General features: G+C 42.6%; 1 protein-coding gene across 1 annotated transcript in view; it reads right to left on the bottom strand.

Annotated features, from left to right (window-relative positions):
• BRF1 (BRF1 RNA polymerase III transcription initiation factor subunit) overlaps positions 1 to 14,511 on the bottom strand; it is a 175,500-nt gene that overhangs the window by 9,841 nt on the left and 151,148 nt on the right. The gene's annotated exons all lie outside the window — the stretch shown is intronic.

Below are 14,511 nucleotides of genomic sequence, written 5' to 3'. Positions count from 1 at the left end.
GAAAAGATGGATCAGTGTTCCTTTACAGCTAAGTGTTAAATATTATTACTCCTGAAAAACATTTCGTAGTCTGTTGTCTCCCTAGTGCCACGAAGGCTGTTCTCAATCCATCATTTAGTGTTACTTTCTGGTCTCTCCTCCTCATCTAGATGTATCTAGTCACGAAGAGGATGACTTGCTTTCTACTGAAACACTGCTCAGACAGCTCCTCAAGCACGTCTTTTAACTAAGTCTAGGCAAACAACTTAATGAATACCAATTTATGTCTCTGGAGATACAGTCTTTTATGATAAGCAGTACTTTCCTCTCATTTTTCTCTTAGTCATTCCTCCTTGTTAACACACAGAAACCAGTTGTTTTCCTACTTATTTATTTATTTTCAAATAATCAGCAGGAGGAAACAAAAACCCCAGAGAATGAGCAGGGGAGACTCAGATCATTATCTCTGATGGAGAAGACAATATTAAGACACAAGATATTGGCTAAGCGACAAAAAGGTTCAAAAACTGGTCATCTTTGAAACACTTTGTAGGACCAGAAAGGCATTTCAGCAGCTCAACCAGTTCAAGGTGCCAAAGGAATGCTTCAGGAGCTGTGCCAATGAAGAATCCAGAACATACTATTCTGTTACAGATAATTCTTGTCATATTTCATGATCATAAAAAATGTCAAGAAAAAGATGCTCTTGACCCACATAAATATCTATAAAAAATCCTGGTGGACTTCTGAGCTTAGAGAGAATGTTTTTGAGGGCATGGATGCACTTCTCCTTACTTGCCTGCCTTCTCTTTCCTTTATCCAACCTGAACAGTAGAGTATTCACCTTTAAAGGGCATCTAGTCCAACCCTCTGCAATGAGCAGGGACATCTTCAAACAGATCAGGTTGCTTAGAGTCACATCCAATCTGGCCTTGAATGTTTCCAAGGATGGGGCATCCACCACCTCTCTGGGCAGCCTGTGCCAGTGTTTCACCATTCTCATCATAAAAAAAAATTATTGCTTAATTCCAGAAATTTGAGATTATCTAACTACTTTCCAACCACTGTTTTCCAAAAATCACCCCATTTAGATGCTTACAAACATATGGATGCTGCAAAGCTGAAAGGTTAAATAGCTGAAGGATTCTAATTATCAAACAGGTTATATTTCATTGACATAACTGAGAAACATCTAACAGGGGTAAGAAATGAAGTACTTTTATTTTAAACCAGTAGTTGCGATTATTGCAATTAACACTGTACCAAAGATAGCACCTATTCTCTCCTGCTACCCAAAGACATCAGACCTCCCTGGAGCACCCTGAAAATATTTCCTCCCCCCAATTAAAATCAAGCTGTTGAGTAAGATTCACAAGGTAATCAGAAACTGCTGACATTTCTTTTAGAGCAAATTATACATGTGCTCACACAGTGAAGAAAACAATCATAGCTATAGGAAGCAAAGAGTAAACATTCCAGTTTCATTTTAATTAAAATGGTCCCCTAATGAAAATAAAAAGATTCACGCTTATGAAAAGCCTATTTGCAAAAACTTTAGTGCTAAATCCAAGAGCCCTTTCTGTACCATTTCTCAGCAGTGAGGGGCTCTCACACTCAAACTGAAATTAAAGCTGTTATTTCTGTTCCACGAGAGCTGCTCACAACCTGTACATCTTCACTTCATTACTACAAACACAGCACTGCTGTCTGACTTGGGCAATAGAGTTTCTCTCTCAGTGCAGTACAAAATGCATCCCCAGGCAGAGGGGTGGATCCTGCTCCCGCTGTGGATGGTTGGCACCTCTTGCAGTGCAGATCCAAAGGGGTCACTCCTCACCTGGGTGGAACAGGCTCACTGCACCTCCATACTATCTGCTGCCTACAAACACGAGCCATGGCAACTGGGAAAAGGCAAAACCATCTCAAAACAGAGACAAAACCTCATTTCCCCACTGAAATAACGGCTTTCATTTCCAATTATAGTTACAAAAGTTCTAAATATATAACTCCCTTGGCTCTCCTTATGTCTACGGAGAGCCCTACTATTACTGTACAAAACCATTTAGGAAGGTTTTATACTTGGGGTGTTGTTTCTTAAAAGCCTTGATGTCCTGACCTCCTTAAACCAGAGCAGCTGCTGCCACACCAGCCATATGGAGCAATAAATTACTGGCTGCCATGGCTACAGATATGGACTCCTTCTGCTGTCTGGCTGCACCTCAGAGAGTGGAAAAAAAAGTGTCTTCGTGGAAGAGCACGACTGATTATGAGACTGGGTTAGGCCTGTGTATTAATTATCAAAAAAGCACCTTGAAAATCAAGCAAGTGAAGCATCTTATCCAACTTTTACTGTGCATGACACAAGTTCATCTGTAAAAGGCTACAAAGGAACACATATGCACATGAAAGATACCTCCACCTAAGTCCAGACTGAATTAAGGCTTCCCAAGTTCCATAAATGATGATATTTTACATTAAGATACAATTCCATGTATGCTGAAAGACAACAGTGTCTATTTAAAATGTAAAGTTGTGACTGGGAAGTAATGGGGTTCCTGGTGTTCCCAAGTGTGTCAGTCATTCACTATTTATGATGATTTCTAGTTTGGGGCACTTTGCTTATGAACTTTGCAAATTAATACAATACCTTGTGGGAGGGAGCAGCAAGAACAAGCCACTTTCTGAACAGCAATGGGATCCACAAAAGGGGGATAAAAAAGATTTCCCACCGCCCCAAGTGTTATATCCACACTTCAAACTACTTCAAAAATTATGCAGATCTATTAATGCTCATGTCAGCCAACACACATAACACTGGAAGCACAATATCTTGGCATGTTTGCGACAAAAACTAATGGCACGGTACAAGGCATCAGAGGCTGCTCCCTGTCGAATCCACTCCGCTCTCAGCCGAGATGTGCACGATAATGTCTGGGTTTGTCCTCCAGCTTAACAATTTAAAAGAAGATTCAATATAATAGCTCCTGACAGGGCTGCAGATCACACAGACTGAACTTTCAAAGTGAGCAAATTCTCTGAAAAACAAGCTGCCTGTGACAAACAACTGTTTTTATTTTGCTTATTATTTAATACCAAAAGATTACACAGCACAGCACATAAAGGAGAAAGAGCACTGCGAGGTAATAAACCCACCTCACTCGCATCAGGCTGTTCGCCCACCAAAAAGTTTGACAATACCATAACAATCTCCTCAGTGCAATCCTGCAAGTAATTTGGAAACTCAACCACAGCTCTGTTCCTTACTGAATTTTAATTTAATCCATCCAAGTAGGGAACATCTTATTGCTGCTTACCGCCCATACTAATTTTATACACGGATGGTCCCAGAATACAAGACGGAAAGCAGAGATAGAACAGAGCCCACAGCCACAAGCCTGCAGTGTAATTATGCAGGTCGTCCAAGACAACTGCCCATGAAACCTACATATCCATACACCAGGCCTTTTATGTGCAGTGACAGAAAAAGCCATTGAGAAACAACTCGGCAAGAGACCATTCAGGTTCTCCACCATGGCTGAGATCCTCCTCCCACCTGAGGCCAGATGGTTCTGCCTCAGGAGGTCAGTTTACCAGACATCTGTGTGAGAAGGAAATTAATATAAATGTTTACCCAGGCTAAGAGTGCCCTTTAATTAGGTACTGTCAATGTTATCCTTACCGGGAAGCTGGGAATTACCTCTGTCAAGGATTTAATGCTCTTCTTAGAAACACAACAGCAACAGGAGATACCTACCCACTGTTCTGCCATTAGGTCAGGACAAAGGGGTGACCCTCCTGGACTTTGACCACTGCTCTTTTCCAGAGGGAAAAACAGAGACTGCAATGATGACCACAACTCTGGAGCACTTCAAGGTTTTCACATCCAGCTGTGGATCCCACTGTTTTCTACATCTGCTTCCGGATGAGGGCCAGATGCTCACAAGAGACATTCCCTCTGCTCCAGAGGAAGCGGAGGCACATGGCCAAGGCCACGGCTAGCTGTGACACCCGTGAACAGCAGTATGACACCAAGAGGACAGGGGCTGGGGGGTAAGAGTACACTGTGCCACCTCAGAATCCCAAATACAACATCACAACATCATGCTCTGCACAACAACAAAACATCTCTGATGCTCACAGAGTGTGCCTGAATGTGAGGCAGGCAGGTAATTAGCCCTTCGCCCAGCCCAGTTCATCGGCACTGTAAAAGCCCCAAGGAATTTCCCTGAATCCCTCCCCCAGGTGACAGGATTGCAGAGACCACAACCAGTGGCAAAAAGACTCCAGGTGAAGGGCATGTCCACATTGCAATGAGCTCAGCTTGTGAACAGCAACCTCCCTTTGGAGATGGCTCACCCCAGTGCTGCCAGCTGTACAGATGTGTCTGATGGAACAGCAGGCAGGGTCTGAACCCTTCTGGATTCCAACAGGCAGCTAAGCCAGTTACTGCTAACTCTGCTCAAACATGCCTGCATGAACTCTGCCAAGTGTCAGTGCTTTGGTCCTGTTTTCAAGCAAGCAACACTACGGAAAGAGTCATTTCAAGTAGGAAAAGAGCAAAGCTGAAGTGACAACAAAAACTAGACTGAAATGAGAAATTGTTCCCACTTCTGATTCCCACTCAGTCCTCTTTCATGCTGGATCAGAGGAGCTCTGCTTTCATCAGTGCAGCATCAGACAATGCAGCGCTGAGAACATTTTCAGTGCTAATGAGATTGGCCCCTTCCAGCAAACGCCTGGGCCTAAGCACTGAGGGACCGAAACCTGCAGAGGAAACTGGAAAAACTAAGAATCTCTATCATTCACTTCAGGATATATTTACCAGTGAAGAACTACGTCAGTCACCGACAGGCTTTAGAAAAGCAGGAACTTTGCTAACGTATCATGAGCTAAACACCTATTTCAGGCTTTTCAGAGAGGGGCAGAGGCCATGACATCTGTCTTCAGTAACCCAACTCAGAGCAGGCAATATTTTTCTTCATAGCTGCAGCACTTGTTCCTCAATTAGATGCCGTAAAATAGCAACTTGCTGTTCTTCCCACTGACTAAACCGATGGGTTTTCAACAGCAAAAATGAAAAGAATGACATCTAAGGCGACCTTATTGGGACCAAATAAAATTATGCTCCTGCAGCAAATCCCAAACAATCTCTGCACATATCTGCTTTTAAAGGAAATTGCTGCAGACCATGGGAAATTACAATTGCTCCAGGACAAGAAAAGCTGACTGATCTAATATTTCTGGTTGACACACCTTCTTCCTGGGTTTGTCAATAAAGATACTGATGAGCTCATCTCTCCACAGGTCAGGAAAGTATTAGTTGAAAATATGCTGTTCCTTTCACCATGGAAATTTTTCCAGATGAAATGATGGCAGCAAGGCAAATCTGCACCTTGCTGAGAAAAGCTACTTAAAATAAGGAAGCTATGAAGCATTTTAATGAAGGTAAATGAGTAATCATAATGGTCTCAGTTAAGCAAGTCTAATGGCTGTGTCACTTTTAAAACATGGGCGTGAGACAACTCATGTGGTGACAATCCATATGTCTTCACTATCCTGTAGCGCCGTCTTTCAAATGGTAACAGTGCAGAATGCATCTGTTACAGCAAAAAGAACCATTATTCGCAGATAAAGCAAATATAAATAATTTTAAAATCGTGCTTGAAACTATAGTAACAGAAATGAAAGGTTTAAAAATTAAATGAACACATTATCATCTCAACAGAAGGATTATGCTATTGAAAAGTTCTCAGCAGTAGCACTGCTAGTTTATTTTCTGGTGCAAATCTATTTTTCTAGACTCAAGCAAGGAGGAATTACAGACACTTGGTTTTGGACAAGTGTTTTGATCAATCTCAACCTCATGAAAATTTCAAATGAGGCAAAAGATAAAAAGAAAACACCTTAGTAACCTGCAAGTCTCTGAGAGCAATTCACTGAGGTTGTTGTACCCAAAGGTGATACCAGATCGATCACTGGACCTTCCCCGTTGACATTACAAGGACAAAACTCATGCAAAATACTAAATGACCTTTTCCACCACCCTCCAACAGCAAATACCATCATGCAAATTCAGTTTCTCTCATCCACTTATGCAGGCAAAACTAGTATTTCAAAATTCAGATAACTGTAGATTCATACAAGTAATCCATCAAGGAATAAAGATGGATGACTGATTTTTTCTTCCCCTTGTGTCTGGTCTACTATACATTAAAGAGCAATTTCACTGGCAGCCATCTGGTAATCAATGTATTCTAAGCTTTATTTTATGATTACCAACATTCCCCTTCGTAACTCATTTCTAATTATAAGCAATAAATCATTCCTTCTCGCTTGTAATTTATAACAGCCAATTATGGCAAACCTCTTATTTAAATAGCAAATCTTGCTTTAAAACATCACATATTTTGAGGTATCCACAGAACATCTAATCAAGCAGCCAAATGGTAGAACGATGATTTAACGTGGGTTTTGCAGCCACTGAGGAGACACACGAGGAAGAACCTGCTCTCCCCTGTGCCCCGTGTACACCAGGACTGTTCAAAAGTGAAAGCACAGGTCTCATCTGTCTGACTTAACGCAGAAGAGATTTACACGTAGCGATACGTGAGCCAGGACACAACTCAGGGAAGTCTGGTGTCAAGGATTCCCTGTACTGTGTCAGGAAATGAATAAAAAGGCTGCAGCAGGAGAAGACGCTGTAGGTTGGTTAAGTAAGAACTTCTGGATGATGTCTGGTTTCATTTTAAGAACTAACAGTGAAAGAACACAGCTCTAAATTTAATACTCAAAAAAAAAAAAAAAAACCAACTCAAGCAGCTTTCCCCGTGCCTGGATTTGCGTTTGACAAACGGGTTGGCCTCCTCCTCCCAAGCCAAAGGACTCCCCCACGCGCCACCCAGGCACTCGCCACTGCGGCTACTCCCCGTGACACAGGTTTTGCAGGTGTTAGCATGGAGCATGAGCATGGCACTCTCTTGGATCACTCCTCCCCACCCCTCCCAGCCAGGAGGGGATCAGGCAGAACAAAGCAGTTGAAACGGTCTGCAGAGAAAAGGTGTCACCAAATAAATCCAGATTATTCCTTCAGGGAGAGGCCTTTAATGGTGGTTTGCTATGGCAACTCTTACCAACAGAACAACAGCAAAAAAAATGTATTAAGGGATCTGAGACTAGACCAAACAGGGTCAGTTCAAAAGCAAAGGCAAGGACAAGGAGAAGTTTTTACTTATATTTGTTCTTCAGTGTAGGTCTGAGTAACAGGCATGTGAGTGCAAACACAACAGAGAGGCTTCTTATAAATAGCTCTGCTGGGATTTGTCCGTTAGGAAAAAAACTCACTCTTGTCAGAGAAGTATTTGATACAATTTTGGATACAGAATTTATTACATGAGAAACTAATCTCAGGAACGTGGAAGTGGTTCCCACTGAGATTTTATTCGGTCATCACACAGCTAGAGTCTGTTCCAGCTTCACGTCGTGTCATCTGGTAAGCGTTTACAGTAGGAATCAAGGGAACTGGATTTGGAAAAAATCCATCACAACTGACCTAAATCTGATCTGACCTGAATAATCAAACTGAATACCAAATTCAAAAATGGCTAGAGAGAAGCAAGGACAGGGAATGGATGCAGGAGCTATCTCACACTTTACTCAGCCATACATTGGGTTAGGCACCCCACTATTTTCCCCCAAAGAGCCGTGGTGATGGAGGCTATGCGAGCATCCCCTTGTTCCAAAGGTGCACAAGTGCACAAGTGCTGCAGGTTCCACTGTGTTCCCTTTCGAGATACTGTTTATCTATGAGAGAGCAAGTGGTGGTGCACCTCCTCCTGCCCCTAGGCTGCACTATGATCTGAGAGCAGGGTAATGGAAGATAGCAAGTAAATAAGAAAATCCAAAGAGAATGCCTTGGAAGGCTAATGGTGACCATGTCAGCACCATCTGGCTGTGCCTTTGCCATAGAGTCATCCCAGAGAGAGACCTTGGCCGACACGGTGCTGGGCTCATGGTGCTGCAACAACCACCAGGCTGTGTTAGACCCACGTCCACACCAGCCCATCCTACAACCATGTGTCATATTCACAACCTGCCTCATCACTGAGCCCTGCCCACATTGCTGCTTCAGGTTCTCAGGGGGTTACACTGCCAGCATCACTTTATTCCTGAGAGACCGAGCTGAAGATGTGCAGGTGCAGCACTAAGTGACACATAGCAACTCTCCACAGACGGATCATTATTTATGTAGACCTTGTAGTGATGTCTTCAACAAAGGGTTTCACCACTTTCAAAACTCTTTATCCTCTTTTTTATGAGAGATTTAAGTATTATTTATTAGTCTCCAAATATAAATCTCAAAGGCCTTTTAACATCTGTTTTACTCTTTCAGCAGTGAGAACAAAACAAAAACACTCTGAAGAAAAGTAAAAAAATCACCGTCTTGATGTTGGTGAAACTTGGGCAATATTTCTGGCAAAAACTATGAATGAGAATGCAAAAAACAGCCTGTAGAAAACTGTAAAGGGAGGGAGAAACAGACACCAAAGCCTATAAATTTCATTTTGAAAATAAGGTGTCATTCTTATTATGCCTGTTGGATGTGTATCTTCCCCATATAGAGTTTTAAAAGCTTTATATAAACTATACTTCTAAGCAAGCTTGTAATTAGCTAGGGGCAGGCTTGGCTTTAATTACAGCTTGTAGAGACACACATTATGGAAATTGTTGGCTAATAACCACAGCGATGCTCTGGTGATGGCTGAAGTCAGGCTGGCATGTGACTGCTGTGTAACCACCTGAGTACTTTCTGTCTTGTGTAAACTGGGCTCCCTAATGAAGGAGCAGGACCGGTCCATCAGGTCTTCCTCCCTTCACTGCCAGAGATGCTGAGATGTCCTGCGTGCCTGCATCCGGCCTCCCTGCTCCTTACAAGTACACTGTGGGATACCTGGTCTCACCTCACGTGGAAATGCCGTACAAAAGGAACAGGGAACCCGAGAGAGAGAGACAAAACTGCACCATTTCAGCATCAGGCAAGACGAGCCTGCATCCAGCGCGTGAACTGGTCAGATGCCAGCATACACTGTGAACATATACATTAACCTGTACAGCTTCTTTCAAAGTTAACATGAGGTTAATCCCACATCCCATCCCAAAAACCCAACAGGATGTTCCATGGGAAGAATATTCCTCCAAGTCAAAGTTACTGTAAAACTTCAAGTTCATACAGCTCTCTCACATCTTTGGATCCAACCTCTGTTGACTTAAGAAAGGTCCAGAAAGTGAACTGTGCTTTATTCCAACCCTGGAAGCTGCTTGCCTGGCAGTCTCTATCTGTGCATAAGTATGCATGGATAATGAAGTGCAAAACCAGTACAAATCACTGGGAAAAAGGCTGTTTACCACTGAATATGACACAAGCCTAAAATATGCATTGCCACACACTGTGGGTGCTTGCTCACACACACTGTAATGTACCAGCGAACCGCTGAACTGGGTCACAGAAGCCCTTCATGTTATACAAGTCCTGTCTCCTTCACGATGCATTCGGTACAGATAAAGAGACGAGTATAAGAATGCAGCCGCAATTTCTTATGGAAAGAAAATTCCAAATGGAAATGTTATGAAGGAAAACAGTATTAATTACCGTTTTAAAATCTGTGTACAATATGTGCAACTGCTTTCTAGAAAGGAGAACACCACTTCTGATGCTGGGAGCAGACATCTTCTCCACCTTCTCCCGTGACCTGTGTAAGCTCCATGCTGCCTGTCTGTGATGAAGTCAGGTGAGCTTTGCAAGGGATCCTACGTGTAAAGCAGACTTATTTGACAGTGTTTTGCTTCAATACAGCCTAATACTAGTGTTAACAAAGAGAAATTACCCAATAGAAACTGCAGGGGAGATGCCTCTCAGCCTCTCATGCTGGTTTAACTGAATCAATTGGATCAAAACCTGCCCACAGTCGGCTGCACACAGCTGGTGAACAGGGGGCAGCTCTGCTTGGACCACCAGTCCCTAATCTGGCTCAGTCAAAACAAGCCAGGTCAGCCTAAGGAGACCTTTGCTTAACTATCACCCTTTGAAATTGCCGCAGTTTTCGCAACCAGCTAAAGGGCACTTGCACAAGCAGGTCAGCCAGCAAAACTGAGGGACAACACAAAGCCACTGAGTTCAGCTGGGAAGATGTTTCCCTGACCTTGGCTTACAGCCCACCCAGATGGCTCCCAATGTCTCCCTTGCACCAAGTCCTCACCTGGATGGGTGGAAGGCCGACCCCAATCTTAAACAGTCAAATGTCTGAAATTTCAGTAATTGGTATCAGTCACTCCTTGTCAAAACAAAACACAGCAAAACCCACGTGACAATATCTCTTTAAAAATCTTTACTCCACCTCGTTTTTTTATTCAACCCTTCCAAGAAATTGTGGCCCCTGGTGTATAGTTCCTCAGCCAACAAAAATGCAGCTTCTGAGAAAGGCCAATGTAAAAGCCAGGCAAGCGATTCCTGCTGCTGAAGAACAGCCTTTCCTACATTTCACTGTAGCTATGGAAGGTGCATTAAAAAGAAAATTACTGCAGCTACAAAGCTCCATTCAGAAACTGCTCATGCACATCCTCAACTTTGTGTGCACAGAAATGCTGAAGGGTTGGGGTTGCCCTTCAGCACTGTGCTGCTCCATCTGAGAGGGAGTCACATACATGCTGTGCAAGCTACACTCCCACCATAATTACCAAGACATGGGCTGTGAACAGAAAAAGGAGTTCAACTGACCATGAAATGTGCAAATACTACAATAAATAGATATTTAAACACCACCTTATTTATATAATAGTCCTCCTTACTATCCTGTTGTTCATATTTTGTCACCGTATTGTCAAGTTTTTCAGACAATTCTGGATATATAATAGATTTTAATACAACTCCAGTGACAATGACTAAAACATGAAACAAACACAATCCATCTCAAGTAAATCCCTACTTCTTCCTCTGTGCTTAGCAGAGCTTGCATTCGAACCCTGTTGTGAAATAACTGTATTGAGCCGAGAAGACAGTAAATTCCCACTGTAGTTCAAATCCTTCTAAGTACTAACCTACGTTTGGAGATCAATAAAAAAGGTACTTTCAGGTTAATCTTCTGCCTTTCTTTTTTTTTTTTTTTAATTTTATTTTAAACTTTAACCCCCTGCATTAAAAATTCAGAGCAAAGAAACCGATATTCCTGTAAGACCTGAGCTACTTAAAGTGAAGTGCTAAGAAGCATTGTGAGACTCGGTATGTGCAGGCCCTTTCCAGGCTTTGTGCCGCACACACCCTCTCCAAAGCCAAGGGGCTCCCCGCCGCACACAAAGAGGAGGCTGTTTGGGCCTAAGTCACAACTTCAAAGACCAAGCAGCACAAAATTTGCCAACTCGCTTGGCCATTCAAGCAAATGTCAACTGAAACAAAAGCACACCCAGGAAACGTTGTTACCAAATGCCACGCTGGGAAAATAATGCAAATTTGTATCAATGATCAACTTAGCTTTAACTGAGTCTAATGAGCAAGTTGCTTATGCTCTTTTTCATCACCACACTCATTCTGCTCTCTAAAGGCATTTCTGAAGCATCAGTTTAAGAAAACAATCACTTAATTAAAAAAAAAAAAAAAAACCACACCAAAAAAACCCAAACACCAAACAGTGACTCCCTCCCCTGCTTTTTTTTAACAAACTTTAGTTTTGAATGTGCAAAGTTTAGATTTCCTACATTCTGTACTTGGTCAAAATATGCAGCAAATGCCTAAGAAGCGCTTGGCCCCAGGGAGACAACAGTCTGCACAGACTCACTTGTAAGACACGCCTGCCTTTCAGCTGTTTAATCTCCATACACTGTATTTCTTTTATCAGCGCTACAGCATCGTTCCACTTTGCCTTAGTTTTTTGTGTCTACAAAGTATCATGAGAACATCAATACTTGGCAACCTACCACTTGGGTTTTTAGCATGACATCACAGATCTCTGGGTTACTTTGCTCAGTTGGTTAGTAAAATGTAACAGTAAATAAATAACCACTTAAAGAGGGCTTTTTGTTGCGGTGGGCTTTTTAAAATGCAATTTAAATGCTATATTGCAACATAAACACTTTTTACTGTGCCTGTTTTTATGGAAAAAGGTTTTCAGAGTAAACTGCTTTAAAGGAACTGAATCAGATTTAAACACATGCATGATAGACTAATATTTGGAAATTAATTTGGTAGCAATTTATGATCCTTTGACATGAACTTTCAGTCATTCTTAGAGCAAGAATGTGTGAGTTCAAAAGTGTTACATTTTGCCTGGACACAATGGGGAAACCACAGCTGCAGTTCCTCTAAGGCTCTTTTTACCTCTAGGCTTCTGAGTATTAATGCTTTATTAGAAAATCTTAACAGATTTTCTAAGAAGAAAACAAGAAAAGAACAAGAAAACAGCATAAACCTCATAAAAAATTCACGTTTCTACTATGAACCCACTTCACACAAAGGCGCTAAAAACAACTGCCAGCACTGGTAAAAGTTGATCCATCCAATATCAAACTCATTTACTGCCTCTACATCTACCCACTGAATTCTGATGGTCATGCAAGCAGTCCCAACATTCAAATTCCCCATCCATCTCACAGGCTAAAAGTGAAAAAACACACTTCAGAGACAGCAAATGAGTGATGTGGTGTTTACCAAATGGCAGCACCATGCAGAGAGCCTGGGAGCAGATTTCTCTCATCTCTTGACAAAGCAGTCTGGAGAAGTCACTGAGTGAGTGCTGTCCCTGCAGTCATGCCCTGGGCTCCAGGCCCACCAGACCTCCTGGCAGCACAAGAAGTGTGTTTGGCAAAACCACACTGGAACAGAGCCCCCCTCTCCTGCCATGCGCTGCTCCCTGTGGCACCTCTGAGGCCCCCATTAACAGCTGTCCCTATTTAGTGCACATTAGTTCAGACATAAAATCACACCTGCAGGGTGTTACTGCTCCCAGGGAGCCCAGGGCACAGGCTCAGGAGCTTGGGATCACCAAGCGCTCTCCTGGAGATATCCCCTGAACACATTCTCCAAGATGATGCCGGAGGTGCCAGGCTGATGCCGATGCCTGGACCCACCAAACCCAGCTTCGTCCTCCTCTCATTTCCCAGCAATCAGAAGACGAAGCCATCAGACTCACCCCAGCATTAGCAACAGCATGACAGACCCAACCACAGACAACTGCTCCCAGATGCTGGTAATCCACCTTGGCCAGCACGCAGGTCCAACTATGGGCCCTCTTACACAACCAGCATTTTTGCAGACCGGTTTTCACTCACACATCGCAGTTCAGATAAGGCAACGCACAAGGCCCTCACCTTTTTTAAAGGGTAACAGCATCCTGAGTAGGTGCCTTCAGCAGCAAGAGCTAAAAAGTTAGACTCTACACATCAGACTTCAACTCAAAGCTGGCTTTAGTTCTGACATAAACAGCGCACAAGGCTCACATTTATTAAAAACAGATGAAACAAGTCCCAGTTCTTTTTGCACAGCAGAACTACAGAAGAGACCTGGTGGAGTTTAGCATATTGGGAGGTTTAGTTGTCTATCATCACACGTTTAAAAACATGAGGACTGCACAATAAATGCTGAATTGAATTCACCATCAAAAGACAAAATCCATGTTCTATCTGCCAAAACCGTTAGCAGCCTAAACAGAAAATGTCACAATCGATTTTCGGTAACAGTATAGAAATAAAAACCAACATCTTAAGTCTTTAGGGGATAGACAGACAGACAAACAGAATGACAGACAGATAAAATTTTTGCTGTAGGTAATTTTTTTACTCCTCCTAAGCAAAAATCAGGCTTCAAACAGATAGTTACAGTTAAACAGATTAAGAAAAAAACCCCAACTAATGGGTAATTTTATTGTTAAATTCTCTGATCTGTCACAACCATTGGCGTAGAGATATAAAGCATACAGATTTTTTTTCCAAAGCACTACTGTTTTATTTGCATTAGGGTTAAAGAGCTTCCTCTCTCCTTGACTGGTGTCAGATATAATAAAATAAAACCATTTGAAAGGAGAAAAAACACAACCACCTCGAGCTATTAAAAGTGCTGTTTTGGAGGCTCTTTTACTCCCTCTCCATTTCTCTGACAAAGTCATAAAGTACCTTTGGGCTCACTTCACACCCACAGAACAGCTGCTGGGGTATGTCTGCAGAGCCCCCCCAAACCCCAGCCCCCTCACACCTCAGCCAGTTCCAGCTCTCACTGGCCAGGGGCTGTGTTTTTTGTGGGCATTCACAGATTCCCTCTTCTCTCTAAATTTAGCAGGGTTTTAATACTCCTGATTTTAACAGTGCAGTGAAATACAGGGCAAAGGAAACACGAGCCAATGTCCGTAAACTCTCAAGGTTGACTCCAAGCATTTACCAAACATCCGAAACTGGCGAGCGGCAGCGGCTGCTGAGCTGATTAGTTGCCTGCTATGCTTACAGCCAGGCTCCCATACTTAAAAAGACTGTGAAATAAGCAACTTTATAATACTG

This window comes from Myiozetetes cayanensis, unplaced genomic scaffold (assembly GCF_022539395.1).
Source record: "Myiozetetes cayanensis isolate MyiCay16 unplaced genomic scaffold, myiCay2020 scf6-25, whole genome shotgun sequence".
Taxonomy (NCBI): domain Eukaryota; kingdom Metazoa; phylum Chordata; class Aves; order Passeriformes; family Tyrannidae; genus Myiozetetes; species Myiozetetes cayanensis.
This window is presented reverse-complemented; position numbering and strand designations above follow the sequence as displayed.